The sequence below is a fragment of the Rhipicephalus sanguineus genome, chromosome 6 (assembly GCF_013339695.2).
Source record: "Rhipicephalus sanguineus isolate Rsan-2018 chromosome 6, BIME_Rsan_1.4, whole genome shotgun sequence".
Lineage (NCBI taxonomy): Eukaryota > Metazoa > Arthropoda > Arachnida > Ixodida > Ixodidae > Rhipicephalus > Rhipicephalus sanguineus.
In genome coordinates this window covers 129,576,871-129,597,007 of record NC_051181.1, presented here as the reverse complement: position 1 = coordinate 129,597,007, position 20,137 = coordinate 129,576,871, and the positions used below count along the sequence as shown (strand labels likewise).

Genomic DNA, 20,137 nt, shown 5'->3' with positions numbered 1-20,137 from the left:
AATAATAATAATAATAATAATCCTTGTTGTCACCTTGAATAATAGTAGATAGCAAGCGCCTGTCAAAGCTATAGTAGGTGACTTACAGGACTGGGCCCGTTCACCGCCATATGGCGATGTCCGCTGATTTTTTCTGGCCGAATTCTAGCGCCGTAATTGCTCGCGTACTACCGGCATGAACCAACCTTGGACCTGCCATAAGAACGGTGGGGTGTCGAGCTGCTTAGCTCGAGCACGCGCGAGTTTGAAGATACTCGTGTGCATAGATTTAAGTGGATGTACCCAGGTAGTATAAAGCAAATCCGAATTTCCCTGCGTTATACAGCGTTTCTAGTAATTATATCGTGGTTTCGGCTCTTCGAATGCCACGATTTAATTAATTACCCAGCGAACGTTGGATACAGTTGGCTAAAGTCGGCTAGGTTCTGGCCATATCCGGTTTTATTACGGCAACATCGTATTCCTTCAGTCTCAGGGCTATAATTGAGTTGACAACTTCAAACTGTTTTATAAACGAAAAACTGGAGAGATTTCGTCGCAGTCTCTTTCTCACTCACTGGCTAAATCTCGCAAAATGCATTCGAGAACGTTCTTTTGGTATCCTCTGCCTGTGTATGCTTGTCCTTTCTGTCTGCCTGTGTATGCTTGTCCGGCGCTAGTTCAGTTCCTCTCAGAGGAGAACCCCAGCTGTTGTAAAGCTTTTAGTATGGATATTGAAGACCTGTATTATTCTTTGCCGCATGAGGACTTGTTAAATTGTGTAAATGAATGTATTAACGAACAAGCGCACCTGACGGTTTTCACCGATAAATGTGGTGTTTCTACCGGGGCATTTCTAGAAATCCTTTCCATGTATTTAAAGTCGACGGTTGTAGGTTGGAAGGAAGGCGTTTATGTGCAGAAATCAGGGATATGTATTGGTTCTAAGGTTGCTCCGGTTCTTAGTGATTTATACCTTAGCAAGATTGACAATCTTTTGGAAGGCGCCTTAGGTAATTCGGTTATTAAGGTTTTTCGTTATGTGGACGATTACTTGATCTTTTGTAGTGGTGAGGACTTTGAAAACGTGGTAACTTCCGTGAGCGAAAAATTTGAATCAAATGGAGGTGGGCTGAGCTTTACTAAAGAGGTGCCTCAGAATAATAAAATACAATTTCTAGATATTTCCTTAACGTTCCTGAAGAACCACGTGTGCTGGCAGTATTCTCCTAGAACTTCGATACCGCTGTTAAATTTTTCGTCGAAGCACTCGAAGGTTGTAAAAAACGGCATCGCCATGTCTTGCCTTAAATCGGCCCTCACCAAGTCGTGTGAGCACAAAATGAGTGATAGCTTTAACACACAGGTTACGCGTCCTTTAGATGTAGGGTATCCTCGTGATGCAGTGGCCACGGTCGCTGAACGTTTAAAGAAGTCTATTGTGTTAAGTCCGAGCACGGTTGCAGAAAGCGATAGGAAGAAACGTGTCGTAGGTATACCGTACATTCATTGCGTATCTCACAGGCTAAAGAAAGTAGGAAGTAGATACGGCGTTAATGTTGTTTTCACGGCTGCCAATAAGCTAGGTAAGATTTGTGCCGCTGTGCAGAGGAAGATTAAGCCAGTAAAAGAAAAGAAGCGGACCGATATTTGTTTCGTAAAACACACCAACAAATTCACTGATTGCCGTACGAGTGTGGTGTATAAGGTCACTTTCAGCTGCGGCCGCTAAGCCAAGCTCCGTCACCTGGACTCAAGACCGCTGACAGAAAAGAAGATCTTGGGACCTTGGCCTACGGTCTCGCATACGCGCAAGGCCACGAAAGCCCTCTTGTGCTTCTTGAGGACCACCGGACTGCACGAGCGCCTGTGAACTAACAGCGCGAGTTCGTGTTGTGTAGTTCATCCATCCCTTTCTTGCTCTTCTTCCTTCTTCTTTACCCTTTCTTTTCTATTATTTCCCCTTCCCCCACCCCAAGTGCAGGGTAGCCAACCGAGCCAAAGCTTGGTTAACCTCCCTGTCTTTCCTCTTCGTATCTCTCTCTCTCTCTCTCTACGTAGGACAAACGGGCCGATGCATTAACCAGAGATTGTTGGAACATAAGAGATCGCTAACAGGAGGCTCACCTTATAATCTATCTATGCATTGTCGAGATTGTAAGTGCACGCCAAAATTCGATGAATGCGCAGTGCTGTACCGTCATAGAAATGAAGAAACGCGCCTGTTGATTGAAGCATGGCATATCGAGAATAGTGGTAGCGCATGCGTGAGCCAACCGTCGATTAACTTGCATAAAGATGAAATCAAATGCCTTAACAGTTATCTTCCACGTAGACCGCCACGCGTGCCGGATTGATAGGTTCGCCTGTTGCATGGGCATGCGCAGATAAGTTTTCGTGCCTTCTTTCTTTTCAGCCGTTGTGCGTCTCTTCAGTTGTTAGTCGGCGTTTGTGGTGTCCTGACTTCTTTCTTGTGTCCTTGTTTGCACGCCCTGTCTATTTAGAATGAATACTTACCAACTAGCTCAGCTCTCTGTTATTCTTGTCCTTTGCGTTGTTTTACTTATGTAGTGGCGCACTTTTGTATATGTAGTTCGACGGCGTGGCGCTCTATATTTTCACCCGTCTCTTTGACAGCATTCGCGTGGCGAGGAACCGCGCAAGCAACCCGATCGAAAAGCCATTTCCCAGGTTTTTCTTTTTCTTTCTTGATTTTTCCCCTCTCTCGTTCTTCCAAGTTCCTTAACCCATACAAACACACGTCGATGCGCGCTCGTTTCGATTGGAAAGCACAAGTCTTTGATGTTTCGTTTCTTGAGCGCCGTATAGCTTATAGCCGCAGTCGAACGATCGCAATATAGGCTTAAGAGAGGGAGGGAAAGGGCAGGCCGCCGCTGCCCGGCCAATTTTGTCGACCGCCTTGTTGTCCACTGCGCGAGCTTATACCACGCGGGAGTTTCATATACGCGGTGGCCGTGAGTGGCTTTTTCCTCGACTCTCGATGGTCTGGTTTTGGCGTACTGCTCGAAGCTGTCTGTATACATACGCGCGTGTGTGTATGTATGTGTACTGCATAGCGCCTTGTTATGACGCCAATAATGGATCGGGCGTACTTGGCCGCGCGATTTGCCGCGCATGTGCTTCTGGCCAAAATGGAAAAGGCGGTCACCTGTCCAGGTAAGTAGACGCACCCTGAATATCGTCGTTATTTGGGCGTCGGTGCGGTGATGATGTTAAAGGGCGTGTACCAAACAAGCTGGGCGTGTGTCCCATGGCGGCGTGTCTAGGAGCCGCCACAGTCGCGCGCGGCCTCCAGCGCCACAGCGGCCACGGCAGCAAACTTGACGGGATATGGGAGCAGACGACGCAAGCGGCAGCAAGCCTCTGCGCCGTGTTCTGCTGCTTCGCTCGACGCGTTTTCGTTTCCGTTCGCTTTCAAAATACGTTAAATTGTTAGCAGCTGCCACAGACCCTTGATGTTAGAGGGTATGCTTCTTTTCGCCAGACCTCGTGCACCCTCAGGGGAACGTGGCAGCATGAGCAAGGGAAGACGACACGGAGGCCATGGGCACGTTGAGCGAAACTGCGCGCCGCTTCGTTCACTAAACGATCACAGCTTGTCACCCTCAGGCTAACGTGGCAGCAGACTTGGCGGCTGCTTGAAAGAGACAACACCGGCGACTGCATTGCGTTCACTGCGCCGATTTCAACCAGTGCAGCCGAGCGGTCGTCACAGCGGCTGTTAGCTAGCCATGGCACTGCAAAGCGTGTCAATTATTATTACATTTGGGTTCGGAGAGCTACGTGCTATAGATGGTTTCTTCCGAGGAGCTAATCTAAATAAGGGCAGAGAGCTTCTCGATCTAAGCGAGGCTGGCGAGGCATGTTCACGGCTTCGTGGAAGAGACGTTGCACGGCTGATCGTCAGTCACGGGGAAGTGCGCACCACAGATGCGAATGAACGCGCCGGGAAGATCCGTGAAAATCGAGGTATGTCGCTTAGTTTGCTTTTTGTTAGTTACAGGTCATGTAATGTTTTCTTATCACTTAAAGCAGGGACATCGTGCGGCCAACTGGGAGTGCCGTGCCGGAGTCGCAGGAAAGTATAAAACCGCCTGAATAAAATTACTTGCGCATCGAAGACAAGCAACCCGCGTTAATGGGGCTTTCCTTTAATTAAAAACGCCTGCCCGAAACACTCAACTGTGGCAATCACAAAAGAAAAAAGTGAGCGATTTTTTTTTTCTTCTCTCCTTTTGTCAGCTTCATTACAAATAATCTGGAGGAACTTCTGCCTCTACAGTTAGGGCAAAGAGCATCGACGTCGAGCATGTGCTGAGGTTTTTCTGCAGCACTGAGTGCACTTTGTCTGACGTGCTCCGGGCAGAGGCCAGCGACGCGGCATCGCAGTCCAACCTCATGCTCCTTCCTGCCTCTACTCAAACGCTGAGCTTGTTTGTTTTGAAACGGATTATTTGCTCATTTTTATGGAGGCTCTCAGGCAAGCTGCTGAGTATATACAAGCAGTATGTCGAAGTGCCACATCAGGAAGTGGCCGAACTGTCAGCACGCATGTTATTAAACAGAAATGCTTCGGCAAATGAGCGTTTCTGCATAATTACTGCGACAAAGGTGTGAAGTAATACCTTTTAACACTTCGTCTTGGCAATGAGTCTGCTCTGCGATGTACATTTAGTGCACTTGTTTAGGCTGGCACATTTTTTTTTTCTTTTTTGTACCTCCAAGGCGCACAGGGTAATTGACATGCTGAGCAAACGTGCAGATTGCGTATGGTCTCTGATTGGAAACCAGTAAAATCGCGTACCTGGAGAATTTCTGTAGGTGTTACTGCACCCAACAACGCAGCAATTATTCTTAGAGTTTGGCATAACCGACACATAACGAACAGCCCGTGAGAAGGCCGCGCGCCGTCATCGCGGAACCGTTGAGCGAGCAGGGCGAGCGGGTGAGAGTATCCCGTCAAGTCTGCGCTTGTTGCCGCTAGGGCCGCCTTCACTGGCGGCGGAGTTACGTCTGCACGGAGCTTTACTCCATACCCGAATGGGTAAGAACAATTAGCCTGAAGAGTTCCCAGGGGCTGTAGATTCTTGTTAACTAGCCGTGGCTGAAGGAAGCCAGCATACAATGAAAACAAATGAAAGCATGAGAGAAGTGTGTGTGTGTGTGTGTGTGTGTGTGTGTGTGTGTGTGTGTGTGTGTGTGTGTGTGTGTGTGTGTGTGTGTGTGTGTGTGTGTGTGTGTGTGTGTGTGTGTGTGTGTGTGTGTGTGTGTGTGTGTGTGTGTGTGTGTGTGTGTGTTATCAATAGCAGCGAAAACGGAAATGACAGCAGAAATAAAGAACTTGCAGCTGGCAGCAGCCGAACCCGCAAACCTCCGTCGCGGTGCTCTACCGATAGAGCTATATATATGGCGATGGTTTTCGCGCTTCCGTCCATTTCCTTGCGAATATGAGCATTCAACCTAGCCTGTTAGGGCGGTTATAAAGCGGAAGGAGCGGGGGGTGGGGTGGGGGGGGGGGGGGTTGTTGAGTTGTGTGTCATGTAGCCCTCGTTCGCTTCCACTGACGACTGTCTACGCACCTTTTCAACGAAGGCTCCCTAGTTGCTGACATAATCCTCTCTGGGCTCTTGTAAACATGCGTGACACCTCCCCCCCCCCCAAAAAAAAAAACAAGAAAAAAAAACAGCAAATGCACTGCCGAGGCAGGGACGTCGGCGTGCGTCAGCCTCCTTACTTCCATGCGACAGCACAGAAAGGAGGTTCTACCTCGCTCGGTTGAAGAGGAGATCAACGCAAAGTGCTATTTAGCGCTGAAAACTCCCGTCTCTTCCGCTTCTTCGTACGGTGAACTCGGCCTTTGCTCGCTCTCCAGCTCTCTCATTTAGATAACGCTTACGACGCCTTTCTCTCCGCCGCGTCACTTTAGCTTGAATGGACGGATGTTGTATGTGACGGTGCATATACGCCGTGGCTCGGTGGAGATGGCAAGTGGAGGGTTTACAACCGCTTGGGCTATTGGCTTGGCCCTTTTTCTTCCAGGCAGAACCGTGGATAGGCCTCCTGAGTACAGTGGCAGAGATAAGACGACAGCGTCTTACTGGACATAGGCTATAACGCAGCCGGGACTTGATGGAGAAACCAGTGCACAGTTTCGGCTCGCCTTCCGCGCCACAGTCCCCCTAGCTGATAGCATACGGGGCGCGCGAATTCTTTCAGTAATCGCCACTGCACACGAGCCCCGGAAGCTGGTACTGATAATGTCATTTCATCGTCGCGCTGATGACACGCAGTATTCGTTGCTTAACTGAGCGTTCGCTTTATTGCGACGCGCAGGTGGGCAGGCACTCGACGCTCTCTCTCTCTCTCTCTCTCTCTCTCTCACGGCTCCTTTTGACGCAGGCTTAGCTTTCGTCGGTGTGTAATTTGTCTCTTTAAGCTTCCTCCTATAAGACTCGAAGAGAATACAAGCCGATATGTTAGCTTGTATAAAAGAAATAAGAAAAACCCTCACTCGACTCATTCACGTACACTCACTCACTCGCACTCACACAGGCTCTTGCACGCGCGTACGCGTAACATGCCCGGTGTTTTTTGCCAGAAACCGTCTTGCGTTTGCTCTGTCGTGGTCGCCTTGTTCTTGCGGTGCGGCAGCCACTTTTGCACTAAAGTAATCACGAATATACGACCTCGGTTAGTGCGATGATTTGTGTTTGGTCTCGGACAATTCGAACGCTTTTCTGGACCACGATGGTTGGTGCCAATTTCTCAGGCAGCACGCAGCAAAATCGCGGAGTGAAGTATTGATTGGTCTTTCGTGACTCCGTTGAAGACGATCGAATTATAAAATCACTCATTGCTGCGTTACATTTGAGCGCTCAAGACTTAAATGAAGAAGCGAAGGCTAAGCGTTAAACCTATTCAAGCTATTCGAGTAGGGCGTCTTGGACAACAATAAAAGAGAGAGAGAGAGAGAGAGAGAGAGAGAGGGAGAGAGAGAGAGAGAGAGAGAGGGGAAAGAAAGGTGCAGAAAACCTGTGAGCTCTGGCTTCTCCGACCTCTGATGCAGCAATTGTATAGTTTTCTTTGGTTAATACGAGGTTCGGGTTTTGAGCATACTTCCTGAAGTCTTGGAAGATAGTACCAAGATTCAACTATATTTATATGGTTATCGCCAGCTGATTTAAGCTATAGTGGTACCTCAGTGTATGTCCTCAGTGATTGCCTCTGGCCCCGAACCCACTCTCGTTTGAAGCACACCGTGGCATTGCACAACCCCGATAAGTACTTAGCCTCACCGCGAGAGCGCGGCTCTATCGCATAAGACATATACTGACGTTAAGTACGCTCTCTTAGAGGGACACATGCGAAGGTCCAGTCGAATCGGGCTCGCGGTTTTGTTTTGGCCGCTTGAGGAAGCAGGTAATGTTCGTGTGTCCGTTAAAAATGGAAAAAGAGCAATATCGGTCGATGATTCGATTCTTGTTTTTGGAAGGGAAATCGCGCAGCGAAATCAAAGAGCGACTGGATGCCGTGTACGATCAGTCTTCTCCTTCGATGGCAGCCGTAAAAAAATGGTTCAACGAGTTAAAACGTAGTCGCACGTCGGTTTTTGATGAGCGTCGCCCAGGGGCCCCGCAAATGGCTACCACGGCCGATAACGTGGCAAAAATCCATGGCCTCGTATTGGCAGACCGCCGACTGAACAGGCGCGAGATAGCTGAGTCAATAGGCTTCTCAAAAGACCGCGTGGGTCATATCCTGCATGAAATTTTAGGCATGAGAAAGCTGTCGGCGCGATGGGTGCCGCGTTTGCTCACTCCGGACAACAAGCGCATCCGTGAGACCACTTCAGAGCAGTGTTTGAAGCTGTTTAAGCGTAATCCGAAGGAGTTCCTGCGTCGTTTCGTGACCGTCGACGAAACATGGATCCACTGGTACACACCAGAGACCAAAGAACAGTCGAAACAGTGGAGTGCACCCGGAGAACATGCTCCGAAGAAGGCGAAGACTGTCGCATCGGCCGGAAAGGTGATGGCCACCATTTTCTGGGATTCTCAAGGTGTGATCTTCGTCGACTACCTTGAGAAGGGCAAAACGGTGACTGGACCCCACTACGCTGAATTACTGGGCCGATTTGACGCCGAATTGCGAAAAAAAACGGCCACATTTGGTCAAGAAAAAGGTGCGCTTCCACCATGACAACGTGCCAGCTCACACCTGCGCCGTCGCCACGGCCAAGTTGGTCGAACTGCGCTACGAAGTGGTGCCCCATCCAGCGTATTCTCCAGATTTGGCCTCGAGTGATTTCTTCTTGTTTCTCAACTTGAAAAAGTCACTCGTCGGACAAAATTTTGAGTCGAATGAAGAAGTTATAGCCGCCACAGAAGCCTACTTTGCAGCTCAGGAGAAAACGTATTTTTCTGACGGGATCAAGAAGTTGGAGGATCGCTGGGTCAAGTGTATAGAGTTGAAAGGGGACTATGTTGAGAAATAAATCGACACCATTCCAAAATGTTCGTTTTTCCTTTGTAGGCTAAGTACTTATCGAACAGCCCTCGTAGTCCTTCCGGTCGTGTAACGCGCGCGATAGCCCCTTCTCCAATCTCTGAGGTCGGGGTCCACCTTGCCTTCGTTACGCCGTTTAGATCCTCGTTCCAACACGCGCACTGTGCCCCGAATCTCGGAGGTCACGATCTACCTTCGTTATGCCGTTTAGATACTCCTCTGAGGACGCGATAGCTACCCCGATCTCGGAGGTCACGGTTCACCTTCATTGTGCCACTAGATAGATCGTTCTAGCACGCGCCGTGCCTGCAACGAAGGCACGCGGAGCACGCGCGCGACGCCTCTTTCCTGCATGGTAGCGACGCGAGAACGCCCGCTTTCGCCGATATCACCACTCTTTCTGCTGATGCTGTCCAGAGGAGAAAACCGGTCGCCTTCTTTATTTTTTCGTTCTATCTGGGGCCGGCCGACAACAAGCCCGGGCGCTATTAGTAGGCATTGCCCGAACGCTTGCACTGGCATGGAAAAGAGAAAGCGCCGGTGTGCAGGACGATGCGTGCCTGCCTGGCGGGCTGCAGGAGGGGGAAATTTAGCAATCGCGTTTTGCCGAGGTATAGGACACAAGAGGCAGCGCAAGTGAAACGAGCTGACGTGACTGATGGCGATGTTTCCAAGTTAAGGAAAGAGGGTGAGGAGGAGAAAAAGAGGAGGAGAGGGTAGCGGCGCGCGGTCTCCTCCTGAGCAGTCTCGCTCGCTTGCCGGCCGATCAAGAAGCAGCGTGTCTGGCGTTGGACTCCAAGAAAAAACTGTTGTCTGTGTATCGGTGCGCGCGCCTAGCTGCCTTGCATGTTTCGTGCTCCGAAACGTCGTAAAAACGAAGTCCTGCTCGGCCGACTCTTCGAGTTTATTCGAACTGCCGTTCGCATTTGGATTATCTCAACCGTTCAGTCCCCGCCGTGACGACCAAATATCCCACACTTGCGCAAGTCGACGAAGTTACGGGAATGCCTCCGTCGGTGTCGTCTCGGGGGCGCAGCTTTCGCAGCTCGCCTGAGTCATAGAGTGAGTCACCTGAGGAAACCGCTGCTGCTGCTTCTGCGGACGTCTTGCTCGTTATCTCTCTTCCTTGCCCCCCTATCGCAGTTATCTCACTGTTTGCAGAGATTACGGGGTTTTTGCCGGGATACAGCGCCAACCGTCGTGCTCGAAACCTTTTTCGACTCCACTGTTGCGGAGAGGAACACCTTCGTGTGAAGAGGGCGCGTTTCTGTGCTGGCAAACTATCGGGGCAAAGCGGAACTGCCTTGTGGATCGTCGAGTCGCTAGTCTGAGTGTTTTGAAGAGTGTTTTTGGATGTTCGTTTGTTGGTGCTATTCGAAAACGTACCGTGTGAGTTGTTTATTGCAATAACGGCGTCACGAGTAGCGGACGTTTAATCTCAGGAGTGCAACTGCGTCCATCTGAAGATTTGCTACAGTGCACAGGAGAATGTCTTCAACCTTCAGCCTGTTCTCCGTTTGATGCGAAGTCGGGAACTCGCGTCTGGGAGGGCGACTGTGTGTCGGCCAAAGATTCGGCGCAGTGCCTAGGAATGTTTTAACGAATTTGTGTTCCGCTACTTCGAAGGGGACGAACAACCCCAGAGTGTGTGTTTGCGTCGTGTGCTGATTGGTCTATCAGTTTCTTCGATAGCCACGTGACGGTGACGTGCGCGACGAAGTTTCCACCGTTGCCAACTGCAGTGTTGGTGTCGAAAAGCTTTCAGAACGTGTACCTGGCGCGTGGCGCTAGCCTCTCTCCGCGTCTGAAGGTGTTCGAGTTGTGTGAACCTATGAAAGAACGTCGGAATGTAGTGGTTTGGGCGGGAAGTTAAAGAAAAAAACAATCATTTTGACGCTGGCGAGCCCACGGACCTCTTGGATTTTTGTGCTCAAGGTATGTGGGACAGACTCATTAAAATGTGCCATAATACTTTAAACCGAAACAAAGCAGAATTTCTCGCGAGATGGTAAACACAGTTAATAATACCGGACTAAAGAGATGTTGCTGGGCTTTCATCAACGTTTTAAGAGACTGTTACTCAAAAGTCGAAGTCATTTAAAGAACTATTAATTAATAACAATCGCTAAACCAACTCGGAAATCACTCGGTATAATAGTTAGTACAATCGTTGAAACACCGAGGGCGAAGAAATGTACCTTTGCATGATCGACCTCAGCGCAGAAGAGGTCGGTCGTGAATCCTGCGCATTTAATTCGACTCTCGGTCTACTTAATTTAACAGGATGTGCATTCTGCAGTGCTTGAGTAACGTGCGTAGTGTTCTGTCGTACTCTCATTGCATTCGTGAACATGCGTTAGCTGCTTGCTCAGTCGTACACATATATGACGGGTCTTCGAAATTTCATTATTCCGTAGAGCACCGAAGGCATACTTTATCAGCACACCCCGCACCGCTGGCCCATCGCACCTGTCCGTAGCAGCACATGCTACGGACAGCTATTGTCACAGTGCGACGACACGAGTTAGATGGATGTATTGTGACGTGCGTCAGTTTATCGCCGATAGCTGTTGTGAACAGGAGCGACGTTGACTTTTCTATCTCTCTTTTTTTCCTCGCGTGATATAATAGGCGGCAGTTCGTCGATTGGGCGTACTTGTTGTGAAGCTTTAATTTGTAGTTCTCTTTAACGAATCTTGTGCCGCTCGTTAACATTTCTCCTCAACACACTGTTGGCCTAACGAAGTGCCACGCACGTCCTATACGCTAGCCCACCGTTTTCTGTATGGGTCGCACACCGCTAGCAAACATCATGCTGAATGAGATCGAATATTTCCTCGCGAATTTCATGCACATCGTCTGAACTAATCGCACGTGGCAGAACTCGCATCTCTGCTGCCCTCTGTGCAACTTTCGCTGAGCTGCGCGGAATCTTGTCCCCTTGTGCTGTAAATAAATACACTCGAGCGCTTTGAAATAACGTAATTACCCGCATAAGGAATGTTTCCTTACATCCCGTTTACAGCGCGAGCATTATCGCGCGCGGCCTTTACAATTATGTGACCCGTATCACGAAGTGTTTTGAGGATCCCGAGCTCTTCATTATAAAGGGCTTTCGTCGTGTACCTTGTGCGGGGAAGTCAGCCCGAAAATCTCGCGACGGCTTCCCCGCTTCAGTGATTAGTCTCACATCAACATCATGAAGATGATTATCGTAATAGAACTTCATCTCCGCCTGAGCCCGTCCACAGTTAAAGTACCGTACTGCCGATCATAATAGGCTCTCGAAAATTGTAGTTTATTAGAGAAAAGTGAACAGTTACTTCTTCAATAAGGGGTCAATAGGACTCTCTCTCTCTCTCTCTCTGATGAGTATTGGAACGTTTCAAGACACCCACGCTTTGGCCTTCGCTCCAGGGCTGCGTGATGGAACGAATGATAGATGAAGGCATGAAAGGGCAGAGGCGGGCTGGGTGAGGGTCAGAGTTCACCGATTCGGGGATTTACCGTTTTTTTTCCCCCATTTGTACTAAGCGTGTGCGTTGTGTTCGTGGTTGCCAGTTCGGGGCGTGTTGTCGTCCGGCATTGTGCACTGTATAGCTGCCGTTTCGCTGACTTCGAGAAAAAGAAAAGACTGGAAATGAAGGAACGACGGCTTCTAGGAAAGATCAGTGGGAGGCAGAGAGAGAGAGGGCGAAAAAGCGAGAGTAAAGGGGAAGAGGCGCGGCTTGCGAGACTCGACGCAATGCCATGGCGCGTCCGGTCGGCTTGCTGACGCGAAACACGACCCTGCACTGTTCGCGTTCTTTTTCTATCTCCCTTTGCATAGTGTGCACTGTATAACGCTGTTTGAGAGCGTCCTTATCGAAAGCCGCACTGCGCCTCGCTCGGCGGTTTTTATTCTTATTCTGGCTGCGAGATAGGCGCGTTGGAACTCAGCCGAGGTCTAGTCAGCTAGCTAGCTAGCCAGCTTGCTCGTTCGGATTCATGTGCTTGGCGAGAAATCCAGCGTAGTCGTAAACAGGGGTGTCGGTTTCTGTGTGTTATACGAGTAAGAACATCGCACGTCCTTCTTTGTAAAAAACAAAAAAAAAATGCCACGCGCGCACTTTATTACAACTACGTTGGATTCCAGACTGTGCGATTCAGCATTTTCGCGATATTGTAGGCAGAGAGAGCGACAGAGAGAGAAATTTTTCTGTAATGTGCAGAGAGAGGAATCTAATGAATGTTCAAATTCTTTCATATCGAGCCCGATATTCCCTTTTCATAATTGTAAAGCTAGCTTTCCTGTGATGCAACTAGCCCAACTAATGGCGGCTAGTCACTTCTGCATACAGCGCGTTCAAGCGCCGTTTGCTTGCGCTATGACGCGGAAAATGTAGACTCAGCTCTCTTGATATGAACGCGCATAACAGACATGCCCAACACGTGAAACTAGGATCTCGTCTCCACTTGAAGGGCGACAGGTTCCGCCATTAGTTGGGCGAATATGCAGCGCAGGGAAGCGCACTTGGGGATTTTGAGATGGATGTTCGTTTAAGATTCAAAGCGAAACAAACTTGCAGTGCGCCTGCCACCCACTCAGACGAACGTGAACATTCATAGGTTCCAGATGCTCGTGTTCAACGAAATCACAGCGCGGTGATGCGAAAATGAAGACGAGCGCTGCCTACGCAAGTACTGAACTTTACGCGAAGTTCAGCACTCGTACGCAAGGCTTAGCTCAAGGCTTAGCCCCTAGCTCAGCCACGCGTTTGGTGAACTTTTGATTCGTTTGGATAGACTCTATAGGGTTAACTTTTTGTCGTCTACTTCCATGTGTGCACTCACAATCCAATAGGACCGGCTTGTTCAGCGGCGTCCACTTCACTGAGGCTACTGATTATTGAGAAAAAAAAAAAAGACTGTTCTGTAGTTGTTATAACCCATAAGAAAACAATCTGTTCTTTCAATGAGCTCATTCAGTTAATTTTCACTAATTATCCTGACAGTTAAATGACCTTTATCCTTAATGAATTCATGCTCCGATATAATATGTATCCTATACAACTCTTAACTCGAACCATTGGCTCATTTTTGTATGAGTTTTTATTCTTTTATTGGGGCACGGTGGAAGGAAATTGGAGTTTGGTAACACTCGAGCCAACTCTCAACTTCCGGTTGGCTGGGGGCGAATTCCGGTATGTTCCTTGAGAAACACATACTGTCGCTAGGTACTATCTCTATAAGACGTGAGATGCGAGCTCCTGACCGGTAACGCCCATTTAGACACGTACTAGAGGCGGGAAACACGTGCGCGTCGCGTTCGCCACTGGCCAGGCCACGACGACCCAGTTTTACTTCTGCCCGCTAGGCCTTGCATCCTGGCGCTGCTGTCGCATACCTGAAACTCCATTGCACGTTGTCTATATTGTCACGGGGTCGTGACGTCGACGAAGGTTGCAGTCGGCGTGTCCAAGATGAAACTTTTTTTTATTTGGCCGAACTTGTGGCCGGGAAACGAAAAGTCAAACTACAGCAATACACACTGTATTCTGATAGCGGCGAACAGAGCGTCGGCCGTCGATAAAACTGCTCATGGCTGGGACGCGTCGTCTTTTATACATCACGCATCGAACTTTCGAGTGTTATCACTGGTGGTCGCGCAAGCTCTGGAATAATCTAGACAATTCGCGTCCTGCGCGCAATCTTAACAAAGTGATTTATTACAATCGCGAAGCTTCTCGAACACTGCGGCGCGGTCAGCTTCGAGCGTTGCTAACCGTCCTTGCTGGTCAAACCCGAATACATCAAAACAAAACAAGAAGCGGGCGTGGTAGTATGTATGTACTGCACTTTGTGCATAGCTATGTCGTAACGGGAAGCGATTGGCCTGCGTACTATACATAGCCGGCATGTTTCCGTCGCTAGCGCACGCTCTCGGTGTTGCTTGACGTTCAAGGAAAGGCGTGACGGGTGAGAGACAGCGCTTCCGGCAACCAAGCGCGCTCGGCGGTAGCGTCGAGGCCGACGTGATGCTTGTGTTTGTTAACCGAATCTTTTGTAACTTGCAGATTTCGGCGGCGTCGTGCGCGAGAAGCCCGGCGCCGGCGAGCGTACAGAAATGCGGCCCTTGAAGGCGCGCCGGTCGCATGTGTATTTGTATGCGCCGTTTTCCAATAACTGATGCTCTCTCGATCGTGGCCTTGTCGGCGATCGGCCGCTACTGGTATGGCAATCTGATCTTTTATCGAGGTGGTTTGTCGTTTCAAGATGCCACATTTCATTGTTGCGTAGATATCAACGCATGACCGTCGTTGTTGCCTGCAGCAACTGAAGTGTTGCGCTGATAAGCACGTGGAGGAACGTTTCATTCCCGGAATGAAGGAAGGAAACATTTAGGAGGGAGCATTGCGCAATGCAATAGAAAGAAAGAAAAAAGAAAGAAAGGAAGAAAGAAAGAAAGAAAGCTTGCACGCATTTTCTCGATAGGGCAGGAGCTCCTGACGTTTTTTTTTTTTTTTTTTTTTTTTTTTTTACGTGGGATTGCGCGCTAATCGGTTGGTTGGCTGGTTTCGTTTCAGCGTTGGTCCACTGTGGTTGTAGTCCTCGTTCTAGTTGCGCACTGCTTAAATGATATAGAAGAACTACATAATTGGAAGACAAGTAAATTGTTGGAACGATATTGAAGGCAGGCAATTTTGGTGTTGACAGCGTATAACCTACATTAGCAGTGGTTTATCCAGCATTACCCAGTGCTGGCGAGTGCCGACAGTGTGCGAGTGAATACGGCAGACATCGAAGCCGCCACTCGACGTTTCACCGTTCTCATATCGCGGGGTGCGTTAAAAACAAAAGAAAAAAAAAAGACACCTACGCAAGCGGGCTTTTCCACATTGAGACTCTTATTGCAGGAAAGCCGGCTTCCGCGAACACCGTTTGCTCTCGTTTGAACTGGGATTACCCGGAGGTTAGCTATAAGTTATTGTAGAGGTTATTATAACCTTCAAAGAGAGAGAGAGAAAGAACGTAATATATGAGGGTGAGCTTTCGTAGGCGATTACCAGCCACTGTGTTCTAGTGGTTATGGTGCTCGAAGGTCGCGGGATGGAATCCCTGCCGCGGCGGTGGCATTTCGATTGAGGCGAAATGCTAGAGGTCCGTGTATATACATTTAAGTGCATGTTAAAGGTCCCCAGATGGTCCAAATTTCTGGAGCCCTCCATTAAGGCGTCCCTCATAATCATATCGTGGTTTTGGGACGTAAAACCCCAACAACTGTTATTATTATCCGTTGTCGATTACTACATTGAGTGCGACCCGCCGAGCTAGATGAGCGGCCTTTGGTGTGAAGCTGCGAAGTGTGTGGGCGAAATGCAGAGAGCACCCGTGTGCATAGATTTAGGTGCACGTTAAACAACGCCAGGCAGTGAAATCACCGAGTCCACCACTATACGACACACCTCGTAACTACATCGTAGTTTTAGCGCGTAATACCCTGTAATTTATCCTTAGGTGTATTCGTTTCTGCGGCAAATGTGATTCAGGCATGCGTTCCGAGCGCGAGGTCCTGGGTACGATTCCAGTCGACGTGCATTTTTGTCTAAGCGTGACGACGTTCGTTGTCGCCGCGGTAACGTTCGCGCTTGCCGATGAGCTCGCGTAAACGCCATTGAAACAAGAAAAATATGAAAAGAAATTTGCAAGTGGGCTTGTCCTTATCAAAACTTACATTGCGGAGAAGCCAGCTTTCGCGAACAACGTTGACGCTTGTTCGAATACGCACATTGAGATGAACTTCGAGGTTATTATATGCGAGCGCATATCGTGACGTTATTTAGGGCTTCTTACAGCCGCGATGCATCTACTGTTTGTAATTATTCACATTTCCGTAATTTTACCACCAATTTACTTACAACTTACCACATGAACCATGGCGCCTTTTGGCCATATCTGGCCCCGCGCTTCGCTTTCAAAAAAACGAACGTTTCCAGCATAACCTGAAATGAGGAAACCAGGCGGGGCAATTGCCTGGGCATCTCGCAAAGCTAGATCCCCCTGCAAGCTACAACATCCTCCTCCACTTGCGCCAATAAAGCAGAACACATTATCGAAACGTGTCAGTGACTTAACATCGTAATTAAAGTAGAAGAAAATTATTCGGACATCCGCGCCTGAGGCGCTTTCGCACTTCGGCGCTTCCTTCGGTCTCTCTGACCCCCATTCTTTCTCTGTGCATTCTCTTTAACTTGCTCCTCGTGACCGCTTCCACCGAGCTTCGAAAACAAGCGTGGCGGCTTCCTTTTCGGCCCCCTGTTTGGCGCACCCCCACCCCCCCACCCCCACCCCCCGTATCGTTCCGTTTGTGATGAATTTCATTTTCTCTCGCCGCCATCAAGGGCGAGTGGAACCGCCCCGCCACCAAAGAACCATCCTGCCGCCCGTTTCTGACCTCGGCGGGGCAGGGCTGGGCTTGTGGCACGCCGATGGGTAGGGTGCCTGCCGGGATGGTGGTAACATTCCCTTAGGTTATAGAGAGGGAGAGAGGGCCTCCAGCAGTCACCTCTCACCCTCTCCCATTGTATGCACGCCCGGGCACCTTCTTCGACTCATCGTCGCATCCAAGTAACAATCCGCTACGTCCGTACCAACACCGCGGCGTTCTCTCCCTCTTTCCAAATTCTCCCCCCCCCCCCCGCGTTCTCCAGAAGTACTTTCTTACATAAGGCGGTCACCCATGGCACGTCCTCGTCTCCTCTCCCCCACCCCCCATTGTTCTGTTTTTTGTTACCACGGCTTTCTTTAGAGAAGGAAAGCCTCGCACGGTGTCTTCCTGCGGCGCGGTCACGCAACGGAACCGCGCTGCGTTCGTCCGGGACCCTTGGAATTGGCACGAGTGGCGTTTTACTACGCGACGATGCTAGCGGCGGCAGCTGCCGTTGGGCGAGGCCGTCGTGTTGCTTGCTTCGATGCCCGCGTGCTCGTTCGCTCTCCGTCCGACCGTGCACCGTGTTCAGCAGGTGCGCCAGTCTGTAGCTGCGCACCTTCGTCATCGCATCCCGTGATGCAGCTGTTAACACAAGCTCCGCTACGTTCTATGTTGCACTACCTTACAATGGCAGTGTACTGCAACAGAGAATCGCCGATCGTTCTCCGAGCTGTGTCATGGGGGACAGAAATAAAAAGTCAGGTGCAACAATTTCAAATTGTTGTCTGTGCATGTGCGAGCGCATCGTTGGATCGATATCGGACACAGACAGCGTTTATGTTGTAATAGCAGATGGGCTACACTCGCCCAACAGTTGCCAAGATTCAGTCAACATATTCAGGGGCGGCGCCGGGAAGGAGCGGGGGGGGGGGGGGGCAGGACCCCCCACCCTCAGTTTTCGCCTGGTTCTTCCCCCCCCCCCCCCAAAAAAAAAAATGTGGCCACGCCCCTGAACATGTTGCAGCGCTAGCCGATATTTGTTAATAATAAGCCAACATTAGCTATATTTGATCTAACAGTGGCCATACCGGTGTCACACGGTCACTTTTGTTCGCGATCGGGCCTGATCCGGATCGAATTTGTTTGATCGTGATTGTCTCCTTTACGCAAGATGCAGAAAAGAGCCAGTCATGTTGAGAAACTTGGTTCCGATCTGGCTTAATCGCGATCAGCAGTGCCTCGTGTGGCACCGGTATAAGGCAGTGCTGACCAGTGCTCGTTTGCTGTCGCATTAAAAAATAGTAATAATAACACTGCGGACGACGACGCAGCGTAGCCGGTAGCCGCGCTACCGCCGTTTAGCGTTAGCAGACGACAGGAAAAAAAGCGCCCGTGTTGTCTGCTCCTTTTCTGTGCTGCTGTTTGCCTGCTGCGCCGCTGCCTTGCTAACGGCAGCGCGACCGCGTCAGCGGTGTTTGTGTCGCCGCATGGCTGCGAACAATCGGAGGCCTCCTCCGCGAGTCTTCGTTTTGTTGTCATTTCATTTCGGGGTGTCTTGTTATCCCTCCTTCCCTTCATCTCCCCCCTCCCTCCCCGCTTTTGTCATTATTATTGTTATTATCTATTATTTTCTTCGCTCGCTCGCCGCGTCTCCCTGAACGCGCACATGCAATTGTTGTCCCCCGCGCTAGAGATATTTTTTCCACAGCTGTGAACGTTTGCTAATTTCTATATTTTGTTCTCTCTCTCTCTTTTTGCTTTGTGCTGCGTGTTGTACACGCTCTACGCCTCTCCGCGGGCTGCGACGACGGTGCTGTGTAGCGGTCGTTCGCCGCGCTGTCGCAGCAGCCAGCAGCCGTCGCCAGTGTACAGTCGGTTCCCCTACTGTGCGAAGCGTGTATTTTGTTCTCTGCGTCGTCTCTCCGCTTGGCTTTATTCTTTTTTTCTTTCTTTCTTTATAACTCGAATCCTTCTTCTATTCTGTGTCTCTCGTCCGCTGTCGCTTGGGAGAAGGAGAGGCGAGAAATCTCCGAGTGTCGCCGCAACGGTGCCAAGTGGCGGAGCGCTCGCGCCTTCCAAGACGTCGGCTAGCCGACGGACCGGACGACGGCGTGGTGATTGTGTGCGTGGCGTCGTTGCGACGTGCCGCTGTCCTCCGTGCTCGAGTACGTCAGCGCCGTGGCTTCGTTTTCGTTGGATATCCGGAACTTGCGGCGAACCTGTTTGGTACAGCTTGTACCAGCCGGCGCAACTGACCACTCCACCAACAGTGACCGCCGGTGGCCCCACATAATGCGTCGGACGACTTGACGTATAGCGGAAAACACGGTGTCAAAAATCATAAAGGTGGGTAGTATTACACGTTGGCAACGGGCGTGGTATATAAGTAGTCTGGCAGAATCGTATGGTGGTTTTCGGCGAGTGAAACCCCAGCTTTAACTTGTCTTAAGTGTGACGTTTGGCTCAACGCTTTTGCCGGGACAATCACGTTGCTGGCAAATCACGTGCTCGATCACGTGACTTCTGATTGGTTGTCGCGAAACAAACGGAAAGCCAGGCATTTCGTCAAAAGAAACAAGATGCTCGCTTTTGGGCGTTGTACACAAAAGAAATTCAGGAAGAAAAAAAGAAACGCAGTCGCCTGTTTCTTCAGTTTATTTGCATTTTTTTTAACATTGTGCAAAAACTCCTGATCGCACATCGTTCAGGTTTTGTATACGCGAATACATCGTATAAAGTCGTTTAAATCGATGTTTGAGAGTGTGTCTTCAAAAAGCATTCCGTGCCTTTTATGTGAGAAGAAAAGGTCGAAATTGCTAGAAATACTGCTACATGTACACTCATCGTTTCAGTTTTTATATACCCTCGATCTTTGTATAAGCGTTAAAGAAAATGCCGCACTTCTTTTTCATCAGTCGGCTAAAGGCGTAGCTGTTTCGGCGAAACCTAAAGGTCCATAAGAAAATTAAAACACACAGAGACATTTTTTTTTTCTTAACTTTACAAAGTCCAGTCTGTGCTGCTTCGTGCTTCAAACTCGATAAGACGGTCGACAAAAGACAAAACACATTTCCGCACTAGGTTATACCGTCTTTTGCTTTGGCGTCGCTTCGCCCGTGCACCTGCCCGCGCTGTACTTACAGGCATTGTTCTCGGCTAAATCGTCGTCTCCAGTGGCGCGTTGACGTGGCCCACTTGTATTCCCGTGCTGCAGCTTCGCGT

General features: G+C 49.7%; 1 protein-coding gene across 2 annotated transcripts in view; it reads left to right on the top strand.

Annotated features, from left to right (window-relative positions):
• Positions 1 to 20,137, top strand: part of LOC119396400 (mucin-5AC) — a 258,143-nt gene that overhangs the window by 211,457 nt on the left and 26,549 nt on the right. The window contains exon 1 of one of the 2 annotated variants that reach the window (XM_037663603.2): positions 18,748 to 19,261. The exons of the other annotated variant lie outside the window; for it this stretch is intronic. The gene's annotated coding sequence lies outside the window, so the exon portion shown is untranslated. Of the gene's footprint in view, positions 1 to 18,747; positions 19,262 to 20,137 lie in introns of those variants that run through there. 2 annotated transcript variants of the gene reach the window in all.